Genomic DNA, 10,997 nt, shown 5'->3' on the forward strand with positions numbered 1-10,997 from the left:
CCCACTTTGCAGTCTATACAAGTCCTCAAGTTGGCTTCTGGAAAATACATTCCCATTTTTCAGTCTATACAAGTCCTCAAGTTGGCTTCTGGAAAATACATTCCCATTTTTCAGTCTATACAAGTCCTCAAGTTGGCTTCTGGAAAATACATTCCCATTTTGCAATCTAACACAAGTCCACTGGTTAATTTACAGGAAGTGAATCCCCAATTTTAAGTCTACCTAGGCCCTCCAGTTAGATTTAAAAAAAAAAAGAATTCTAATTTTCAGTCTACACTGTTCGTCTGATTAGTTCACTCGTGGCTCGTGGTGTTAGGTATGGAGGAAAAGAATAAGTCAGTTTTAAAAATTTCGTTCACTTTTTTAAAGTAGTGCAAAACGTTATCTTTATATGATGGACTTTTAATTAACAAATATGAAAAATTACACGAAGAAACTTTGCAGATGTTAACTGCACGTTTCTTTCCGTTAGGGTTTTAGCCAATCAGCTTAAACTTTGGAAAGAACACGCCGAATACAGAAGAACTTTATCCAATCGTAAAGAGCTATGTAATATTTGAAATAGACAGCTATTCAGATTTCAATAGTAAGTTTTTATCAAGTACTAATTAGTAAATGTTGACATTTATAGCCTTGAGAAAGTTAGAATTAGGCTAAGAAACAATAAAAAGTAGCAGATGCCTGTTGAAACAATTCAACGGTGATTTTCCTTGAAAAAAAGCGATTAATAAAATATGCAGTAAACCTAATCTCTTGGATCATAGAGTATGTGTAATACGATTATCTAGTCCAGAGCTTCTCAACCTATTCCAATATCGTTCACTCCTATAAGTTTCCACAACAGCTCACTCACCCCAGTTCGAAAAAAAAAAGTACTAAATTAAAATGCAAAATTCTTTGTTGTGACTTAAATATGCATCAAACTACAACTAGAATGAATACAACATAAAATAAACCAAAAATAAACGTATTTATCAAACTACAACTGAAATAAATAATGTGTTTTTTGCTCTTGAATTTATTGTATAATTGATAATACTCATTCACCCTGATTCTGATCCCATTAACCTCTGGTTGAACCATTCACCCAGTTGAGAAGCATTGATCTACTGGACCATTAACAACCGTCTTTTGTTATTTTGTGTGTTATTTCAATAAAGAAAATTGAAATATGTTTGTTTTTATGGAAAGAAAACTGACTGCAATGCATTATTGGTAAAAAGGTTTGGTTTTCGATTCAATTTGCGCAACCAGCACAATAGAGTGTTCAGGTTCGCTAAGTAGCTGCGGGGATTTTTTTCAGCTGGATGCCACCGTTTCTTGTCATTTTATTGAGCGCAAGAAACGATCATTACCGAAGATCATTTTTATAAGTGTCAAAAGGGAGATATTCAATTCAATTTATTCGACATGGTACAATAATACCATGCATGTATATAATACCGACATGAAAATAAATATATATATATAAACCAAACAACGAAAATATATATACTCAAACTTGTTCCTCTCTTTTTTTTTCGTGAAATTCTCTCACAAAAAAATGAAATGTTTTTCTTCTTAATAAGTTTTTTTCATCTCAAATTGACCTTTCAGGTTCACCAAATACAAAGACTGGCATCAGTACATACGAAGACTGACGGATCAATGTTGATATCGATATGAAATTCTAGGAATTGCAAAAGAAACTTCTGTATTTCTAGGATATTTTTTATGAAAGCTATCATAGAATAAGTTACACTTAACTTGATGCCAGTAGAAAAAAAAAGCAATAGTTATTTTAAGCGAAATATTTTATCGATAATAATAAAGCTGATCAAAGCTTAATCCCAGTCACTTTACGGTCGACCTTACACCCGCACTGTTCTTCTACATGGCCCCCAAATGGTACAGCGGAATGTCTGCGGACTTACAACGCTAGAAACCAGGTTTCGATACCCGTGGTGGGCAGAGTACAGATAGCCCATTGTGTAGCTTTGTACTTAATTTTAAACAAACAAACAAATCTTCAACGTGATCCATCTTTTTACTATTTGGTGTGACTTTAATCTTTGTCAGGTTTTCGCTTTCAGCGTACTTCAAAAAGATATACTGGTTAGATTAGGTTTGAATCTATGTGTGTATATAGCTGGCCTACAGAAACGATGGTGTGCCAATATTTAACTAACTAGCCTTATGACTTAAGTGATTGTAATGAGATCAGACAAAGAATATATTTGTGAATCATACCTTATTAGATCAAACAAAACATATATTATTAGATGATACTTTGTCTGGTTAAATAACAAAGGACCGTGTGAACAACACTTTGTCAGATTATAAAAAATACGCTTTAGTGGATCATATAAAGGATGTATACAGATCAAACAACAGTATATTCTATGAATGATAGCTTATCAGATGATATAAAGTAAAACCAAGAGTGCAACACAATTAACATTATTAAAGTCCATGAAATAATTTGAATTGGTAGATTAACTTAAATATTTTCCGTCACTGGGGACGGGAACTTTTGCTTATATCACACAAAGAGCATACTGTGTAAAATATACTTTATCATGTTAACAGAAAATATGCTATATATTGGATACCTTTCCAGCTGAGATGAAAAAGCTATGCATATAATACATAAATATTTTTAGCCGTGGCACAGCATCTCATAAAACGGCTCAGAGTTTTTCAAGTACAAACTTTTAGCTCATAGCTCCGTCATCTTTTTCCCGATTTGAGATCTAATTACAGTTTTGGACTCAAGAGGTCAAACCCTTCCGAATGATGTATTTAATCATACCCAAGGTTTCATAGATTAATTTACTCTAATTCTGCCTAAAATAACTTCAAGCGCCGCGGATATTGCGGATTCCCTTCTATTCAATAAAGAATACGGAGTACCTTTCTCTAGAATATATAAGTATGTTTCGATAAAGAACGCAGAGTACATTCCTTTCAAAACTAAGGTTAGCCCATGCAGTGCTAGAACAGTGTAAGTGGATTATCTGTAAGATCTATGAAATTTATGATAATGAGATCTTTACTTGAATGTTATCTTTATCTTTAGTTACGGGAATGTTATCAATTCCAGAGCCTTGATGTAAACCAATGAGCTTCTTATATACACGTTAATATCATACCCAAGGGTCCGTCCCCCGGATGGGACAGCGATAAGTTTACGGACTTACAACACTAAAATCCGGGGTTCGATTCCCCCATAGTGGACACAGGAGATAGCTCAATGTGACTTTTCTCTAAAACAAACAAACTAAGGAGATTCATATAAGTAAATGATAAAACAATTGATGATGATAAAAAATAAAGCCATAGAGACTAAAAACATAAACACGTTCAACTAGACAAAAGTCCCAAAAGTCCATGGGTGGTGCAACGGAAACTTGACGGATATATCGTCGAATTAGATTAATGCGATTCCAGTTTCTTAGGTAACCTTTTTCACGAAAGCAGCTGTGTTAATTCGGCATGTGGATTCCAACTTGTAAACACTCGCCTTGTGAGCCATCAACAATTTCAGATTCTTGTTTATTGTTTATTGTACAGTACCGAGAGGTATGCCCAGCTTCATCGCAAGGATTTATGGGTAATTTGGCATGTGGATTCCAACTTGTAAACACTCGCCTTGTGAGCCATCAACAATTTCAGATTCTTGTTTATTGTTTATTGTACAGTACCGAGAGGTATGCCCAGCTTCATCGCAAGGATTTATGGGTCGGGGAATTCAATTTCGTAACTGCAGCCTTCACTTTACCGATGAGGGCGCTGGTCCGGATTGTGCTGGGATGGGGTTTGAGAATCCATTTCTGTCCTCAACGCTCTGCAGTGCGAGTTTTTCGCTGCCATGGAGATCATTGAAGGCTATATTACTTGAATATTATAATACTCAATTGTATAATCTTGCATATGCGACGACACGCCATTGTTTGCATTTTATAATACTCAGTTTATAATCTTGCATATGCGATGACACGCCATTGTTTGCGTATTATAATACTCAATTGTATAATCTTGCATATGCGATGACACGCCATTGTTTGAGTATGATAATACTCCATTGCAGTCTTGCATATGCGATGACACGCCATTGTTTGCGTATTATAATACTCAATTGTATAATCTTGCATATGCGATGACACGCCATTGTTTGTGTATTATAATACTCAATTGTATAATCTTGCATATGCGATGACACGCCATTGTTTGAGTATGATAATACTCCATTGCAGTCTTGCATATGCGATGACACGCCATTGCATAGAACATATTCAAATGCTTCAAATAAAATGTATCTAACCCTCTGTATCAATTTTATTTAACAAGTGTTTCGTTTCTGGCTGTTTCTTTTCGGTTTTCTATAAGAAGGTTGAAAATGAATTTTGGATTAAGATATTACACGTATTAAATACCTCTGCGTGTGTCTAAAAATACTTTTATTTTGTGTTTTACTAGAAAATTGAATTTGATTTTCCCGCTAAAGAAGTAATGTCACAGTGTGAAGCAAACAGCGCCGGTTTTACATTTTTCTGAACCACAACCTATTCACCAGCCCTTGGTCTTTGATTTCCTATTTCACAGTCTTTGTTACTACTTTTGAACTGGTTTTAAAGCAGTCGTCTTGCGTGAACAGAAGGGACTCTTTTACGTGACGGTCGTTCGTATAGACCAATCGAATAAAACATTACAAACGGTTCCAGAAACTGGAGTTACAGCACCAAACATATATAAAAATGTGTTAGCTGTCATTAACAGGCTACTCTCCAACAAAAACAAAATATAGATTTACCACTAAAGAATTCTCCTGTCTTTTATGTGTATGTAATGGAGTTGTATGTACTGTTGAGCATTCTAACAGCAAATGTTTATGTGTTTTTATTAAAGGTGTGGCGATAAAATAAGAGTATCGTATCGTGAAGCCGTGATACGATTGTATCGATACATCGTCCGATACGATACTATTTATGTATATTTACGAAATTTGGCAAGCTTTCAATAAACATTATAAGTCTTTTGTAGAGATAAAAATCAGAATTTCTAATTAGGTATTAATGATTCAGTAAAGGAAGATGAGTATTGAGTACTACATGTTGTCTTCATTTCTTTTATCAAAAACATTACATACAAAGTAACATAAGAAATTAACAATAACAAAATAGATAGACAGATATTAACTTTTTTATTTCACTTCTCTTGCCAGCTGCCATTTAGTTGATCAAACCTGAGAATTTGAAAAAAATCACTGTAAAGTGTGAAGTACTTAAATAAGACAATGGTAGTAACATAGATAATAAATTACAGATAAGACTGTTGCCCCCCAGTGGCACAGCGGTATGTCTGCGGACTTACAACGCTAGAAACCGGGTTTCGATACCCGTGGTGGGCAGAGTACAGATAGCCCTTGTGTAGCTTTGTGCATAATTAAAAACAAACAAACAAACAAGACTGTCAAACTTTGTAACAAACCGTTGGTAAAACTCCTGTATCTAGATACATATCGTTTCGCGGCATCAATATTTACATACGTATCGAATCGACCACTATGATGAAATACGAACCCTTAGTTTTTATAGTTCGCTTGCATATTTATGAAACCATCAAAACCAATACATCTAACCCTTAAAGTTTCAATACCTACCACATACTAGATGGTAGATGATTAATATGTTTATCGTTGTCTTCTTTTGGGGCGTGTCTGTATCCACTAACTACCGTGAGTGATCATCATCTTCTTCATCGGAAAACGGTCCATGTGTTTTGGACCAGGAATTGTCAGGTTAAGTGTTGACCTCTTCCTCCCTCTCTGGAATTGTTACTTTGTTTGCACTGTTACTGAATCCTAGGTAATAACCCTTGTTACAATGTTGTTGCATTACTCACAGTATGTTAAATTTTGTCCATTCTCTGCATTTTTTATTAACTTACCCTTTTCGTGCCACGTCCAATTTATGGGGTAATATTAACTTGTATATTTTTACTAGCTTCACTTATATATGATCGCACTATTAGTCCGTGTTCACAATACCGTTCCACTTATCAGTCATATACACACAGACATAAACCTATTTTTACATACAATACCCTTTTAATATAGAGCTATGTTTGTGTCCAGGATTCGGTTAACCTAGCACTGATTGTCCTGTAAGATTTGCCGTCCATAATTTAGCAGTGTAAGACTAGAGGAAGGGCAGCTAGTCGTCACCACCCACCGCCAACTCTGGGGCTACTCTTTTACCAACGAATAGTGGGATTGGCCGTCACATTATAGCGCCCCCACGGCTGAAAGGGCGAGCATGTTTGGTGTGACGGGGATTCGAACCCGCGACCCTCAGATTGCGAGTCGAGCTCCCAAACCACCTGGCCATGCATTTAGAAGTTGCTTCTAAATTTAAGTCTAGGCTGTTATCGTTTCTGATCTTTAGTATCTGGTAATCATATTGTTCCACTTCCAACTTCAGACATTCGAATGAACTCAAGTTGAAATATCAAACGACGAAGATCACTGATAGGTTTACGTTTCACAGTGCTAACATTTCACCGAAATTACGATGTCTCATTGCTTATTATATGTTGCGTCTATTGTGAAATAACGCCGCAAGATGGAGTTGCTTTAGTTTGTTTAATGTTTTATTTTTTTCAAGCCTATAAAGAGATATAAGGTAACACATAATATTCAATATTTGTTATTAGTTTGTGCACATTTAAAATTAATGTCTGATTGACACTTACCTGTTTAACCAATCAATTTCTCTTGTTGTTGGGCCTGTTCGTGATTTGCGGCCCCTTGCCGCAGAAACGCGCTCCCCACTTTGGAGCCGTAGCTGCCCAAAAAACAAGTGTCGATGAAATCATTCTATTAGGCCAAACAAAAGTAGCCCAAGACTTAGTTAAAGGATCTGATTACTAGATGCATTTTCTGAAATGTATTAGTTCAAAATCAGGTATGGTTATGCACAGATAGCCCTTTGTGTTGCTTTACGCAAAAATTTTGAAATAAAAATAACGATGATTTTGAGACAGAACATACTATGTAGTGTGAAACTAGCCAAAAAAAATTGACAATGTTTTAGTTCTATACCTATCCACTTCAAATTATTTCCCTGAAAAAGGAGCCAAAGGCCGCCTGAAGGGGTCACCTGTTTTAACCACTTGTACTACTATACAGTAGTGTGTTGTCTGTCTGTCAGTCAGTAGACACTAAAATTACGTCACATAAGGGATGCTTAACGTTGCAATTTGTACTGTCGTGACGTCAGTAAAACATGCGCGTGCCACGAATCACGAAAAGAATTGTGCTCTCTGTAAGCTATAACACGGCATGACATATGACAATCAAAAGCAAGAAATAAAAATATTTGTTACTTTTAATATACTCTTGAAATAGAACACTTTCGGAGACACTGCGCAAGTACATCTAGCATATCTTGCACATAGGCGTAATGGAGGGGAGGAGTGCGATCACACCTCTTAAATAGCACCCAGATATTTATAAAACATGTTTAAAGGGCTATGGTGCGAACGCCTTTTCTGAGCTTGCGAAGCATTAATTGTCATAAGACACTAACATTACATCTAAAACATTCTCAAATGCCACCAAAATCCAGGATTTAAAGTGAAATTTTCGGAGGGGGTCATGTCCCCATACCCCAGTATTTTTTCACTACTCTCTTCCTTTTTTCTCCAAAATTAACATCCCTCTCTATATTACTGCCTACGCCCTTATTTATTCATCTTCTTGTTAACAGAGGTTTGCGTGAATACAAATGTCCTTGTTAAAGTAGCAACTCATTAAAAGTTAACCAGATTTAACACTATTAACACTAAATAGGCTTGCTTGAAAAATAAAACTATTTCAAGTCGTGCTTTGATAAAATATGATCAAATGTAGCGCAATGGTTACCGTGCTGGACTGTGAATCTGCGGGTCTAGAGTTTGAGTCCAGTTACGAGAAAACAAAATTTATATCCCACTCCACAATTTGGGACCGTAGGTGCATTAAAAGGGTGACAGTTAAGTACCACTGTTTGGTCGGACAAGAGTAGCCTAAGAAGTGGAGATGAGTGTTGTTAAATAGATGCCTTACAACTAGTCTATCAGCCTTTGAGTACCTTTGCTCAAATATGTGAAAGCAAACAAACAATGTGTGAAAGAAACATTTGATAGCTTTCATTTATGTAATATATATTTATTTGTTTCTTTTTTGCTGTTCAGAACAAAGCTACACTATGTGATATCTCTTCTCTGTCTATAATGGGTATCGAATCCCAATTTTTATCGTTATAAGCCCTCAGACTTACCGCTGCGACACCGAAGTGGGGGCGTGTAATGTCTTCAGGGTTTCATTGTAGCACGAACAAAATTCACCTGAAATGTGTTTTGTTTATATACGTTTTCCTGTCCTAATCTTTGGCATTGAATCTTGTTTGTTTTGGCTTTTACTCTTCAATGATTGGCATATAAGAGGTGATAGTTCACTTTAAAATATCCACTGTAGCAAGCAAAGCTCTGCGTGAGAAGACAAAGTGAATCCACTGTAGCAAGCAAAGTCCTGCGAAAGAAGACAAAGTGAATCCACTGTAACAAGCAAAGTCCTGTAAAAGAAGACAAAGTGAATCCACTGTAACAAGCAAATTCCTCCGAAAAAAGACATAGTGAATTCACTGTAGCATGCAAAGCTCTGCGAGAGAAGACAAAGTGAAGCTTAGAACAACCAATTTAAAAGGATTTCCACAGATCTTTCACTGTATCTGAATATCGACTGCTAAGACCACATTTCAGACCAAAGGTATACATTTTCATCGTAACTGCATGGAGGGACCTGACAGGTGTCAGTAGAATGCGATTATTCAAATCCAGTTTTCTCTTTTTCTTCTTGACTTAACAGGAGCTTTTGCTAGCTTCATTTCAATAACTTTTGTATCTTTCCCCCGTTGGGACAGCAATAAGTTTACAAACTTACAATGCTAAAATCCGGAGTTCGATTCCCATGGTGGACTCAGCAAATAGTCCCTTGTAGCTTTGCTCTAAAAGAGACAAATAAACCTTGTATCTGTAGCCATTATTTTTGAGGAATGGTGGTTGCGTCGGATTGGGGATGTGGTATTCATTCGGAGCTCTTTCTTGTCCTTAACGCTCTGATGTGAACAGGTATTTTCGTTTTTTTACACTCTTTTAATCGTATGTCTTCTCCTGGTGGCATTACACTGTCGAATTGTCGTGAATTCATCATGAAGCAAACATATAGGTAATAAATCTCCCGAGGCGCCAAGACTTGAATCTAGGTTGACATCCCTCTGCAAAATATAGTGCAATTAACCCCCTGTAATTCCATTTTCTAAGCACATTATGGGAGGGTTTTTTTTTCTCTACATACAATTACGTCATCAACAGTTATTGAAATCAAAGATGAAAGACATGCACCAAACACAAGTTAAGAAGTTCCTTCTCGAACGACTTATCGAGAAAATTGTGATGTACACAACTTCATTGTTGGCAGAAATCCTTGAAATGCTTGGAAAAGAATAAGGACGTGTGTGGAAAGACTACTAATAAAATTTCCAATAACGTGATTATACGTGCGCTCGACGTTACTGGCCAATTTATTTAACTGTAAAACAGAAATACGTGTAATAAAAGTCAATGAATGTAACTTTGCTTTAAAAGCATAAAGTTCATGAGGATTGGGATGAATATGTAAGGAAGAAAATGATGGAGTTTACTTGCGTACAATCATAAAATTGTAATCCTAGAATTAAAGCTAAAAGCTGTTTTTTTTTTCTACTACTACTACTACTATCTTAGTTCCCATTGCGGTGAAGGTAGAAATCCGTAATAACTGAGCTTTAAGTTAGTTACAAGTAAGTACATTATGTAAATAAGGTTTGAGCAAGTGTTTAAATTCCTTTAAGTTGAATCTAACCGAATGCCAGGAATGTAAATGCTTTGCATCCAAATGCCTCCATCAGTTCGGTTTGTTAACGTAACACCTATTCAAATCTTCTGAGATTACGACGGAAACCTACGGAATACATGTTTAGATACATGTTTTTTTTACAGGCAGCTATATTTCATCCATCATAACTCTAATCGATGCTGCTAAATACGGAGCAGAAATGGGTCGCCCCTTAAAAAATAAAAAAACGCTCATTCCTCTATGAAATGTATCAGACTTGTAAATCCCAACTAAACATAAAAAAATGTGTTTTGTTTAATTTTTCATTATTTTATCTTATATAGTTAAATCTAAGGTTATTTTTTCCAGACAGGATTAATAGTTAATAAATATCATCAGTCGTACGCAATTTCAAATTCACGTATAACTATAATATGTTCAAGATATATATATATATTCTTCTTTATATTAAACACCCTTAATACTCATAATTTCCTTTGATTATTCTCTGTGATATTTCTATTTTTGGTGAGCTTTCTGCTTCCCCCTGATCCTCCTCCTTCATCCGCTTCTCTATTATTTTACGCTGCTTGATTCGTTGTTCTTATACTTGCCTAAAGGCTTTCTTAGAAGTCAACAAACTATCATCTATATTTCCGTAAGCAGAGATGTTGTGTCGTCAGTCTGTCTCGAATGACCTGTTTCTTAGCAGTTCGACAATACTTTGACAGAAAGGCAAAGGGATCGATCTGTGTAGACATGCAGTGGTGTACTGGAGCTGTAGAAAATAACAGAGTTGTAAAACAAATCTTTGAGAATAAAAAAAAACTACAAGACACGTGTCGATTCATTATATTATGTTAGAAACCTCTGCCTGATTCAATATACTTGTAATCTGCTTGAGTTAACAAAGCTGTATTATATATATATATATTCGTACCATTCATTTGTTTGTTTTTGAATTTCGCGCAAAGCTACACGAGGGCTATCTGCGCTAGCCGTCCCTAATTTAGCAGTGTAAGACTGTGTTAGAGTTAGCAGTGTTAGAGGGAAGGCAGCTAGTCATCACCAACCACCGCCAACTCCTGGGCTACTCTTTTAC

The sequence above is a fragment of the Limulus polyphemus genome, unplaced genomic scaffold, assembly GCF_000517525.1.
Source record: "Limulus polyphemus unplaced genomic scaffold, Limulus_polyphemus-2.1.2 Scaffold1610, whole genome shotgun sequence".
Taxonomy (NCBI): Eukaryota; Metazoa; Arthropoda; class Merostomata; order Xiphosura; family Limulidae; genus Limulus; species Limulus polyphemus.